At 38.1% G+C, this 11,278-nt stretch overlaps 1 long non-coding RNA gene across 1 annotated transcript; it reads left to right on the top strand.

Moving 5' to 3' along the window:
* Window positions 1-9,386: 9,386 nt before the first annotated feature.
* LOC127516528 (uncharacterized) lies at window positions 9,387-10,480 on the top strand. The gene is made up of 2 exons (XR_007931006.1): window positions 9,387-9,666; window positions 9,741-10,480. It is a non-coding gene; the product is annotated as an uncharacterized LOC127516528 (long non-coding RNA).
* Window positions 10,481-11,278: the final 798 nt, after the last annotated feature.

The raw sequence follows: 11,278 nt of genomic DNA, 5'->3' as shown, positions 1-11,278 counted from the left end.
AAGGGAACACTGGAACACTGTTCCACCCAGGGCTGCTGACAACCTACCGCACCAGAGCCAAGCGCAACTGGACAATGAGAGAAGAGGACCAACGACACATGACCCAAGCCAGAGTTACAGTCACACAGAGTTGACCAAGGTTATCATCTCCATAGTCCTGCCTCATGGATCTGAAACAGAAGGTAAACAACCTCACAGAGCAGAGTCCCGCAAGGAGCAGACATGTGCTCAAATCCTCACAGACCAGCTAAAGACTGAGGCTCAACTAGAATCAAAAGACTTCAAAAGACTCATCCCAGGTACCAGCCAAGCTAATGGGAGAAGCAATGGAAGACATCACTCTCAACCTGCAAACACCACAGGACGCCCCACAGCCATCTACAACAACATCCTCCTCCACACCTTTCACACAGGTTCCAAACGGAGGCTGTAAAAAGACAGCCAGACATGCCTACAGCTGGATATGCCTACAGGAGCTGCTAGCTCCAGCAAAACAGCTCCCTTAACAGGATTCACCAAAGGAGTACTGCAAAGGACAAGCTTCTGACTCCTCGCCCAACAGAGCTCAAGCAAGCTCAAGTTGGCACTGCCACAAAAGCAGAGCAACACTCCAACCTCCAAACTTCTAGTGACTTCTTGTTAGTCCGGTGGTGAGGTCTGTCCCTTGTTTCAGATGCATCACTTTGTGCATTGTCTACATTGGTTTGATATTACTCTCAATCTGGCTCGAATGACCACAATTTGTAATGAAGTCTCACTGCAAAATCAGTTACACTGGTTGAGGTGGCCAAATATGGACCTGGATTCCAGTCTGAAAATCAATGATTGGAGGAAAGATTCTCCATAAAGATGCATTTATTGAACAGTTTTTCTGTTATCATCTACACCAAAGTTATCTGTGGTAAAGATATCTGTAGTAATGGTCTAAAGGAACAAATAAATAAATATAATTACGGTAACACTTTATTTTAGGTTCTTTTAACTAGTTGCTTATTAGCATGCATATTACTAGAATATTGGCTATGTATTAGTACTTATTAAGCATATTAATGCCTTATTCTGCATGACCTTATTCTACATTCTTAATCCTACCCAATACCTAAACTTTAAATTAGGAGTTTATTAAGGAAAAGGTCGTAGGTAATATTTTGTGTTCTTTATACTAAAGCATTACCATAATTACAAACAATTTTCTATGAAGATGTGTTACACCAACATGACTTGCAATAATATCAACAACATATGCACAATAGACACAGATTAGACTATCAAGTCTATATCCTCAAAAACATAAATAGCAAAGTACAATAATGCAGTAATATAATGAAGCAAACATAAAATAAACCCCCCATTAAGCCCCTCATATCTTCCGACCCTAGCAAAACCCCTGGGCTCTTGCCACCAGTAAAAAGGGTCTAGCGACACCCCTGGCAGAAACACTGACGGCATGTGAGAAGCCGCCTATTCACGTGCGTCTGAACACAAAAAAAAAGTCAGAGGCCACTAATCAGTGCTAATGATGATAGACACCAAAGCACTGATGAGCTCACTTGGCAATGAACTAATTAGGTCCTCGTATTAACTAGCTGATTCCATCAGCATGATCGGCGCAAATGAGCTCACGGACGGATCTCGATCCATACAAAAGCGTTCAAAGGTGACAGAGTCTCAGCGTCAACATGTGGCTTCCTTTAATTTTTTTGTCAGGCCTTTGTTTCAGAAGCTAATGTGAGTCGGCTGCTTCAAAGACATGGTAATGGGCCGCGCGCTGATGTCAAGAGACCAATTAATTACACTCACGAGCGGCTGCTCAGTTTCACAGAGAAACAGATCAGTCTGAACGCGGCTGAAGCCGAAAGCGTTCTGTAGATGATTCTCACCGGAACACTCGATATTCCCACAGATGGACAAAAAGGGCAAAAGAGAAAGAATAAGTATAATTTAGCATTATGAACACTCGTATTATTCATTCACAGTCTTAAACAGTATGTACAGTTTTATGCACAATTTTAGGCACACCTCTGAGGCTGCATGATAATTTGCTCTGTCTTTTTAAGAAAAGATCATAGAAATATGCCATTCAGGCTGGATAATGTGATGTTTTTCAGACAAAAATTCTTAGTGTAGCAGTATTGAATTGTATGAAATAAATTCAAATGTAAAAAATATGCTGTGCAAAAGTTTGGCCACCCTTTCAATTGTGTTGATTTGAATACCTGTAGTCACTTAATGCTGATTGATTGCAACACAAAATTGATTTAATTGGCTCACTGAACATTAGATTGAAAACACAGGTGCAACCAATCATGAAAAAATGATATTCAAGGTAAATTTTTTTTTTTGATTCTCTACTGGAAAGTAGCAACATGGGAACCTCAAAAGAACTCCCTAATGACTTAAAAACTAGGATAATCAGTATGAATTAGGAGAAGGATACAAAAAGTTATCACAAAGGTTGAAGGTCTCTGTATCCACAGTCAGAAGTATAGTTAGAAAATGGAGGGCCAGAGGAACAGTCCTTGTGAAGGAAAGATGTGGTAGGCCAAGAAAAATATCTGAAAGGCAAAGGCAAAGAATGGTTAGAATAGTTAAAGACAAACCACAGACTACCTCCAATGAGCTCCAAGAACATCTTGCTGCTGATGGTGCCATTGTACATCGTTCCAGTCCAGCATACTTTGCACAAGAAACAGTTCAGTGGAAGGGTGATGCAGAAAAAGTCTTTTCTGCATACTGCCAACAAGCAGAGTCATTTGAGGTATGCAAAGGTTCATCTAGACAAGTCAGAATTATTTTGGAATAATGTGTTGTAAATAGATGAAACTAAGATTTGGTCATAACCAGAAGCGCATTGTATGGTGGAAAAAGAACACAGCGTTCAAGGAGAAGAACCTGCTCCCTACTGTAAAATTTGGTGGAAGGTCCATCATACTATGGGGCTGTGTGGCAAGCACAGGTACTAAAAACCTAGTCAAAGTTGAGGGTCGCATGGATTCCACCCAGAATCAGTAGATTCTTAAGAAAAATGTTCAAGAATCAGTCAAGAGGTTGAAGTTACGCCAGGGTTGATTGTTTCAGCAGGACAATGATCCAAAGCATTGTTCCAAATCTACCAAGGAATGCATGCACAGATACAGATACAACGTTCTAGAATGGTCATCCCAGTCCCCAGACTTGAATATCATCAAAAATCTATGGAATGATTTGAAGCAGGCTGTCCACAAACCTGACTGAACTGGAGACATTTTGCAAGGAAGAATGGTCCAAAATACTTGCAGCCAGAATTCAGGAAATTATCAGTGGCTGTAAGAAGCGACTACAGGCTGTTACTTCAGCAAAAGGAGGCTCTACTAAATATTGATGTGATAATTCCATTGGGGTGCCCAAATTTTTGCACCTGTCTGTTTTTGTTATGACTCACATTGTGTTGTTTCAGTTGATTCAATAAATGTTATTTCAGAACTGAAATCTTACTGTTTCCATAAGGTATAAATTATACCCAAATGAAGTTGATGCTTCGAAAGCCCAGCAGATTATAAACTGAAATAATCAGTGGTGCCCAAACTTTAGCATACAACTGTGTTTATAGTTTAACATGTAACAAGACATGCTTTACATTTGCTAAAGGTGTTTTGAGTTGTGCTTCGCCTGATCGGTCATTGCTATGCGGTTGCTAAGGTTTTTGGAGTGGTTGCTGGTTTCTTGTCTGGTGTGAAAAGAGTTTCCTTAATTCTGTGATCTTCCTTTCAGCTGTTTTCTGGTGCAGCAGGTGAACATGGTGTGTCTGATCACTTAATTTAGTAGCAGTGCACTCTCCTCAACACACATAACGTGAAGAATTCAAAAGTTTGGGGTCAGTATGATTTTTTTTAATGAGTTATTTTATATAAAAGTGACAGTAAAGACATTTATCATGTATTTCTATTTCAAATAAATGCTGTCCTTTTGAACTTTCTAATAAAAGAATCCTGAAAAATAAAATGTATCATGGTTTCCACAAAAATATGAAGCTGCACAATAGAAATAAGAAATGTTTCTTGATTAGAAAATCATAGAATGATTTCTGAAGGATCATGTGACACTGAATACTGGAATAATGATGCTGAATGCTTTGCATCTCAGGAATAAATTACATTTTAAAATATATTCACAGAGAAAATAGTTAAGAGTAAACCAGTAAACGGTAAATTAAAAATGTTGAATGCACAAATAAATTGCTTAGGTTACAACTGCATCTGTGCAGTTGACTGCGGGAAATATGACTGTGGGAACCTTTTGGTTCCCAGGAGGAGACCTTGCAACGTTGGAGCCAGTTTTTGCTCAGAATGAAGCAAATTAAAAAGTTTTCTAATTCAATGGGGTCAAGTCCGGGTCAAGTCCATGTCAATGTCTAAGTCGAGTTACAACTCGAGTCCACAACCCTGAACATCAGTCAGTATCAATTAGGGATGCACCGATCCGATATTCAGATCGGTATCGGCTCCGATACTGCCATTTTTGCCGGATCGGGTATCGGCCGGACGGGACCAATCCAAATCCGATACTGTGCGTGTACTATTCTGTGTTATTGTTAAGCTCCACAAAAGGCACAAAAACATTAAAAAGCACCATAAAGTTTATGTGCACTATATTCCAAGTGTTCTGAAGCCATTCCATAGTTTAATTTGAGGTACAGATAAATATTTAAGTCGTTAAATTAAAGTTCACGTAAATGCCTCCCGGCTGTCAGTCATTCTCCATTCAGCATTCAGACTGTGTGTCGCGTTCGGTTACGACAGTCAACACACTGAAATTCTCCAAGATGAATCGATGTTTCTATTATTATACTTAATCAAGATACTGGTAATACAATACGAATCCATATATCTTCACTTTGTGCTTTGAACTTTTCAATGCGGAGCGCTGCCGTTGCGCGATGTGACTCCATGGTGCTTCAAGCGCATCATTCTGACCACGGGATGCGCATAAGCGCTTTGTGCCGCTCTGTATGGGAGCCGTTCATATTATAATACTTTTGCACAATGAAAGATTGTTAATAGCATTTTTTTGTTCTGTCCTATCTATCATATGTTGCTGCATCATTTTAATTTTATATTTTAATTATAAGACATTTAATAGCTTCTGATTTCGTCCACATTTTCATGTTTATTCACAAACTTATAGGATAAACAAATAGGCCTAGGCTATGCATTTATTTATATTATGAAAAGAAAGTATTATGAAAAAAGTGAAACAAAGTCTGCGTCACTTTTCAGTTTTCAACTTTTATCTCATCTCAACACTTTTTGAGGATCGTGAGTGAACACGATCATCTCTTCCTCTTTACTACTTCACAGAAGGAAATAAACATGAATGAATATCAAAAAAATATGTTGAAAGATACAGTAGCTTACCGAAATCTGTATCACGTCAGTTCAATCAGTGTTGTAAACAATGTCACGTATACCTCAGAAAAGCCATTCGTTGACCATAAACTTATAGTCAGCAGCAAGAAAAATTAAAACAAACTATTTAAAAGAAAATGGATTAGAAACTTAATTATGTAAGCATAAGTATTATAATATAATATATAATAAAATGGACAAACTGGGTGTGTGTAATCAAACGCAACGTTTTCATTTTATTCTGGAGACTGAACTCGCGCTCTGCTCTGCTGCCACACTGGAGCGCACTCACCACCAACTGGACAGGGGTGGGAATTACAGTTACAAGTTACATAATCTGCCAAAATGACGGACAGGCTGCAGATTTTTTCCGTCACTGCTAAAAAAAAATTCCATCAATGACGGAAAATTGTTGGTTAACGCGACCTTTGAGATTATATATTATATACACGCCACACTACCGCCGGTGACACTCCACGACCGCGGTGGCGCGGTTGTCATGCCGACCGTCACAGCCCTAAATGAGGTATACAGTTTATTAGGTAATTTAGCACTTTTCTTATTACTTGAATCGGTGGATCCCTAGTATCAATGGAGCTGATGAATTCAAGGATGTTTTGTGATTTTTGTTGGCTTGTGTCTCTCTAAAACACTCATCCTGTTTAATACAATGACAATCAGTCTAATCATAAGGTCAAAAATACATCCTCATGTAAAGTTGGGCCACACTAAAAGATTTTTAAAATCTTATAAGATTTCCGAAATGTGAGAGACCACAAACATGATGATAAGAAATCATAGATTTAACCATTTTGTTCCTCTAGTGTGTGGAGTGCCAAGATGTGACTAGGAAAGTAAACCACACACTAACAGATTCCATTCACAAACAACCAGAGTCCTGTCTGTGAACACAGGAAATCTTGCAAAATCTCTCGCATCAAACGTGACTTTAGAGTAAACAAACATGGCAGATGACCGGCAAGAAGAAATGGCACTTATAGTGTATGGACTACTTTTTACAGAACATTTGCGTCAAAAAAAAAAAAAAAGAAAAATGTTAAGATTAAGTTGTGGAGATGGTGTAAACATGGAATTTACATGTTACAGCGCAAGTCTTCCATCAGCTCACTTTCTGATTGGGTATTGTTTCGTTTCATGTGATAATCCCCAGAGTGTGCGCATGTTGAATATGTACGATTTGAGATCAGGGTGGTTCTGGCGTTCTTCCAAGCAGATTCAGTCACACTTAACACACCTCACACCACAGGAAAATCTGATAAGATAATCTGTAGAACGATCAAGATAGTCAGGACTTTACCTAGGATTGTCAGAAGGGGGGAAATTGATCCAAAATTGCACCAAATATCTTGTAATGTATGGTGGACTTAAGCGATCAGTCAATCCTTCTCTAAGAAATGACTCAATTTATTTATTTATTATAATGAATAAAGTCTGTAACTTGACCAGAGCAGAATTATGTAAGTCAGATATTTACTGTATAGAAATACTTCCCTAAAAAATCTACAGAGTTCAAATGGCTTTGCAGGAATGACCATAACAACAAACACCATAATAAAGAATTCTGGCAGATTAAACCACACAAAATTAACACTTCTTCCAGACACCAGACGACAGCGCTGATCTCTGAGCCAGACGAATGAATTAGTCTTCTAAAGCTGGGAACACACTTAACAGCTAGCTGAAACATTTAAAGGCTGAACTCAACACACATAAAGACTATTTCCAGATTCTAGTCTTTGACAGTCAGAGAGGAGCACAAACCTAACGACTGAGTCTGTCCACTAACACACTTAACAACTGGTGAGTCACAATGGGATATTCTGCCACAATATACTTTTTAACAGGACTGCCAACACTGGAAACTTCTAAAGTATTACTTCAGGTAAAAGAAGAGATGCAGAGATATTCAAGGCACTGTTACATTCATAATCGGACTGACAGTCATGTTCCTGACTTAACAAGAGAGACACAGACCCTACGAACGTCTACATAATCTGTTGTGTCAAGCGTCATCCTCGTCTGACTCTCGATCGGCCCCTGACCCTCGCTAAGCACTGCCTCGTCTATCTGATCCGCCTCTATGTGGGCCGAGAAAAGATATATTTCAGCGTGCTGCGGGATACATTTGATTTGACCAGAGGGGCGACATGATGAATGAGACACTTCTGTGAATCTACTGCTACAGCAATTCAGCCCTTGTGCCTCTACGAGCAGCAATCTAGCCAAGGTATTGATGTACAAGACCAAGATGGGAAGATGAAGAGGTTTCATTGCTGGCTGAGAACATCAGATTTTGAGAGACGCACGGCTTTGTGAAAACAAGAGACGTCTGAAAGTGTGAAGCGGCTTCTCTGAGGTTTTCTTTTGGATGTGCTCTTTAATCAAATGGCACAAGAGCTCCAGATGTCTTCAAGATGCCACCCAAACACAACTGCTGTGGCTCACGCTGAAATGTCACTACCCCTGATACCTTCAGCACTGGGATCTCCAACCTCTCTGCTTTCTCACTTTGCATGGGAAAACACAATGTGGCAAGTGCATGAGCTCTGTGGCCTATTTCATGACGTAATGCACTATTACAGGAGGAAACCATCAGAAGAAGGTTGAATGGCGCCATCTGTTGTTGGAAAGATGTTTTGCGAGGGCTGGTGCTACTCTCAGCAAAATGAACCAGTGCATTCTTCTGTTTTCTTATCTAACATTTTGACATAAACTTCTAAATGAATCAGATTCATTGAATTTAACAATTTAACAAACTTGTATTGCTACAATGTGAGGAAAATCCAACATGGGCTCATTGGAAAAATATTCTACTACCTACATTTCTGCAAAACTGAAAAAGCACACCTGTTTCCAGCTGAAATTAACACAATTTGCAGTACAACCCAACAACTTTTATTCCTTTTCACTATCTACCTGTTTCTACAGATAATTATCCTATGGTGTCTATGCCATAAGGATAAAAAGTAAAGGAGATCGCACTTTTTCAGTTGCTGCTCCAAAGTTTTGGAATGGTTTACTAATGTATATCAGATTGTCTACCTCTGTAAGTTGTTTAAAACTCATTATTAATATTATTATTATTATTATTATTATCTTTCTCTTGTTTATATGGTATTATCTCTTTCCCCCTATCTTATTGTGTTTTATATTGTATTATTTCTTTTCTTGTATTTTATTGTTTTATCTAATCCCTTTGAACTTGTACAGCACTTTGGGACACTGTGTTTTTAAGGTAATTTATAAATAAATTTTGACTTGATTTGATATAAATAATTGTGATTTGATAGCAATAGAATAACTATCATGTAAACACATATATTTATATTTATACAGTTATATACAATACTTAATGTGCTTAAAGGGTTAGTTCACCCAAAAATGAAAATTCTGTCATTTATTACTCACCCTCATGCCGTTTTACACTCGTAAGACCTTCGTTAATCTTCGGAACGCAAATTGAGATATTTTTGTTTAAATCCGATGGCTCCGTGAGGCCTACATAGGGAGCAATGACATTTCCTCTCTCATGATCCATAAAGGTACTAAAAACATATTTAAATCAGTTCATATGAGTACAGTGGTTCAATATTAATATTATAAAGTGACGAGAATATTTTTGGTGCGCCAAAAAAAAAAAAAAAAAAAAAAAAAAAACGAATTATTTAGTGACGGCCGATTTCAAAACACTGCTTCAGGAAGCTTCGGAGCGTAATGAATCAGCGTGTCGAATCCGCAGTTCGGAGAGCCAAAGTCACGTGATTTCAGCAGTTTGGCGGTTTGACACGCGATCCGAATCATGATTCGACACGCTGATTCATTATGCTCCGAATCTTCCTGAAGCAGTGTTTTGAAATCGGCCATCACTAAATAAGTCGTTATTTTGTTTTTTTGGCGCACCAAAATATTCTCGTCGCTTTATATTAATATTGAACCACTGTACTGTAGCCGGCGAGGTGATTACATCTATTAAAGGGCGTGGCCAAGTAGGTAATTGGTGGGTTTTTAAGCAGGCACCTAGAAGGGTACCTGGAGATGGGGTCCGATCTTTTGTGTGGAAGCGTGTTGCCTCGTAGTGGTGTTTGTGCACGGATATGGTCTGAATGAGTAGGTAGGCTAAGTGGATCTTAACTTTGTTTTATGTTCACAAAGCCTTGCTTTATTAAATCGGGGCGCTATGTTTTAAATGCAGATGTAAACATTGTGCTGCCTGGTACCGCTTCCGTGTTGGTTTATGTATGGACACTGTTTGGGGGAATAGGTAGGCTAAATGAATATCTATGTTTATTTCTACAAAGTGGTGTTTTACTAAAGGGTGTGATGTTTTTAATGTAGGTGTAAACATCATGGATTTAGCAGCTGCTGGTCACGGCCGTCCTCGTTTGATCTCGGATATTAGTCCGTGGTTCGTGGCTGTGTTGCAGGTAATCAGAGAGGGTATTTATAATATTTAAGTGGTTTGATTTTATTATTTTTAATGATATTAAAGAAAAATGTGATTATGTGCAGTATTGTTAATTGTGTTTTTGTTTATTTTCATATTAGGTTTAGTTGATCGCTGTTCCTCCTAGGTTTGTTTTTGTTTTTTTTCTCGCTAGCCCGTCCTTGCGTGTGCGCGCTGTATGCCTCCAGCGCAATTAAAGTTTATGATTCTTGTATGAACTGGACTGGCTAGCGGGGGTTTTTTTTGTATTTTTTTTTTTTTTTATCTTTTTCTCTTTGTTTGTATCACTTCCCAGCCTCGTGTTGCCAGCCAACCTTTATATTCCCTAAATCAGATTGATGCTCTACAACACATGAACTATTCTTTTGCATGAGGTTTATGTTTGCAGTGTAATTATTTGAGTGTTTTTTTGAGTATTGTATTTATTTAATATGATTTTTGGAGTTTTGCTTATTTTACTTTATTCTTTCTTTCAAATCGTTCTGTGTAAGGAAGCTGGTTTGTGTTGGGATCCAGAGAGGGTTGGCTGGTTAGTAATATCTTTTTTGCGGGGGGAAGGAACTTTTGTCACATGTATCTTGTTGTATTCATTGCTTCATTTGTATAAATAAATGATCTTTTTTGTGATTTATGAAGTTTTCTTCTCCCTGATTATATTAGTTTGTTTTGTTTTTTTTGGTCACCCTTGTTGGAAGTAAGAGTGGACTAGTTACAGTACTCACATGAACTGATTTAAATATGTTTTTAGTACTTTTCTGGATCTTGAGAGAGGAAATGTCATTGCTCCCTATGTAAGCCTCACGGAGCCATCGGATTTAAACAAAAATATCTTAATTTGTGTTCCGAAGATCAACGAAGGTCTTACGGGTGTAAAACGGCACGAGGGTGAGTAATTAATGACAGAATTTTCATTTTTGGGTGAACTAACCCTTTAATCTACATGTATATTGCTTTCAGTTTTGTTTTGTTTTTTTTTTTGTTTGTTTTCTTCATTCTTTCTCTCTTTATATGTAGAGCTCATGGAAACTCAACATTACACTACGATGTTGATTCTACATCACTGCTTTTGAATCACTGAAATTAACAAAAAGAATCATTGGTAATATTGCTGAATCAATGTTACATTGTGATGTTTATTCTACATCACTGCTGTTGAATCAACGCTGAAATTAACAAAAAAGAATCATTGGTAATATTGTCAGATCAATGTCACAATGTGATGTTGATTCTAAATCACTTTTGTTGAAACACTGAAAATACAACTGAAATGTAATGTCAGCATAAAACAATGTTGCCATCTGATGTAATTGGCTAAACACCATATGATTCACTTTTAAAATTATGATTAGCTGTGGCCATTACTCACAGAACAGAAGTATGGGATGGGAACACTATCAACTATATCTCAGCTCATTTTCCATGAAACTAC

The sequence above is a fragment of the Ctenopharyngodon idella genome, chromosome 7, assembly GCF_019924925.1.
Source record: "Ctenopharyngodon idella isolate HZGC_01 chromosome 7, HZGC01, whole genome shotgun sequence".
Lineage (NCBI taxonomy): Eukaryota > Metazoa > Chordata > Actinopteri > Cypriniformes > Xenocyprididae > Ctenopharyngodon > Ctenopharyngodon idella.
This window is presented reverse-complemented; position numbering and strand designations above follow the sequence as displayed.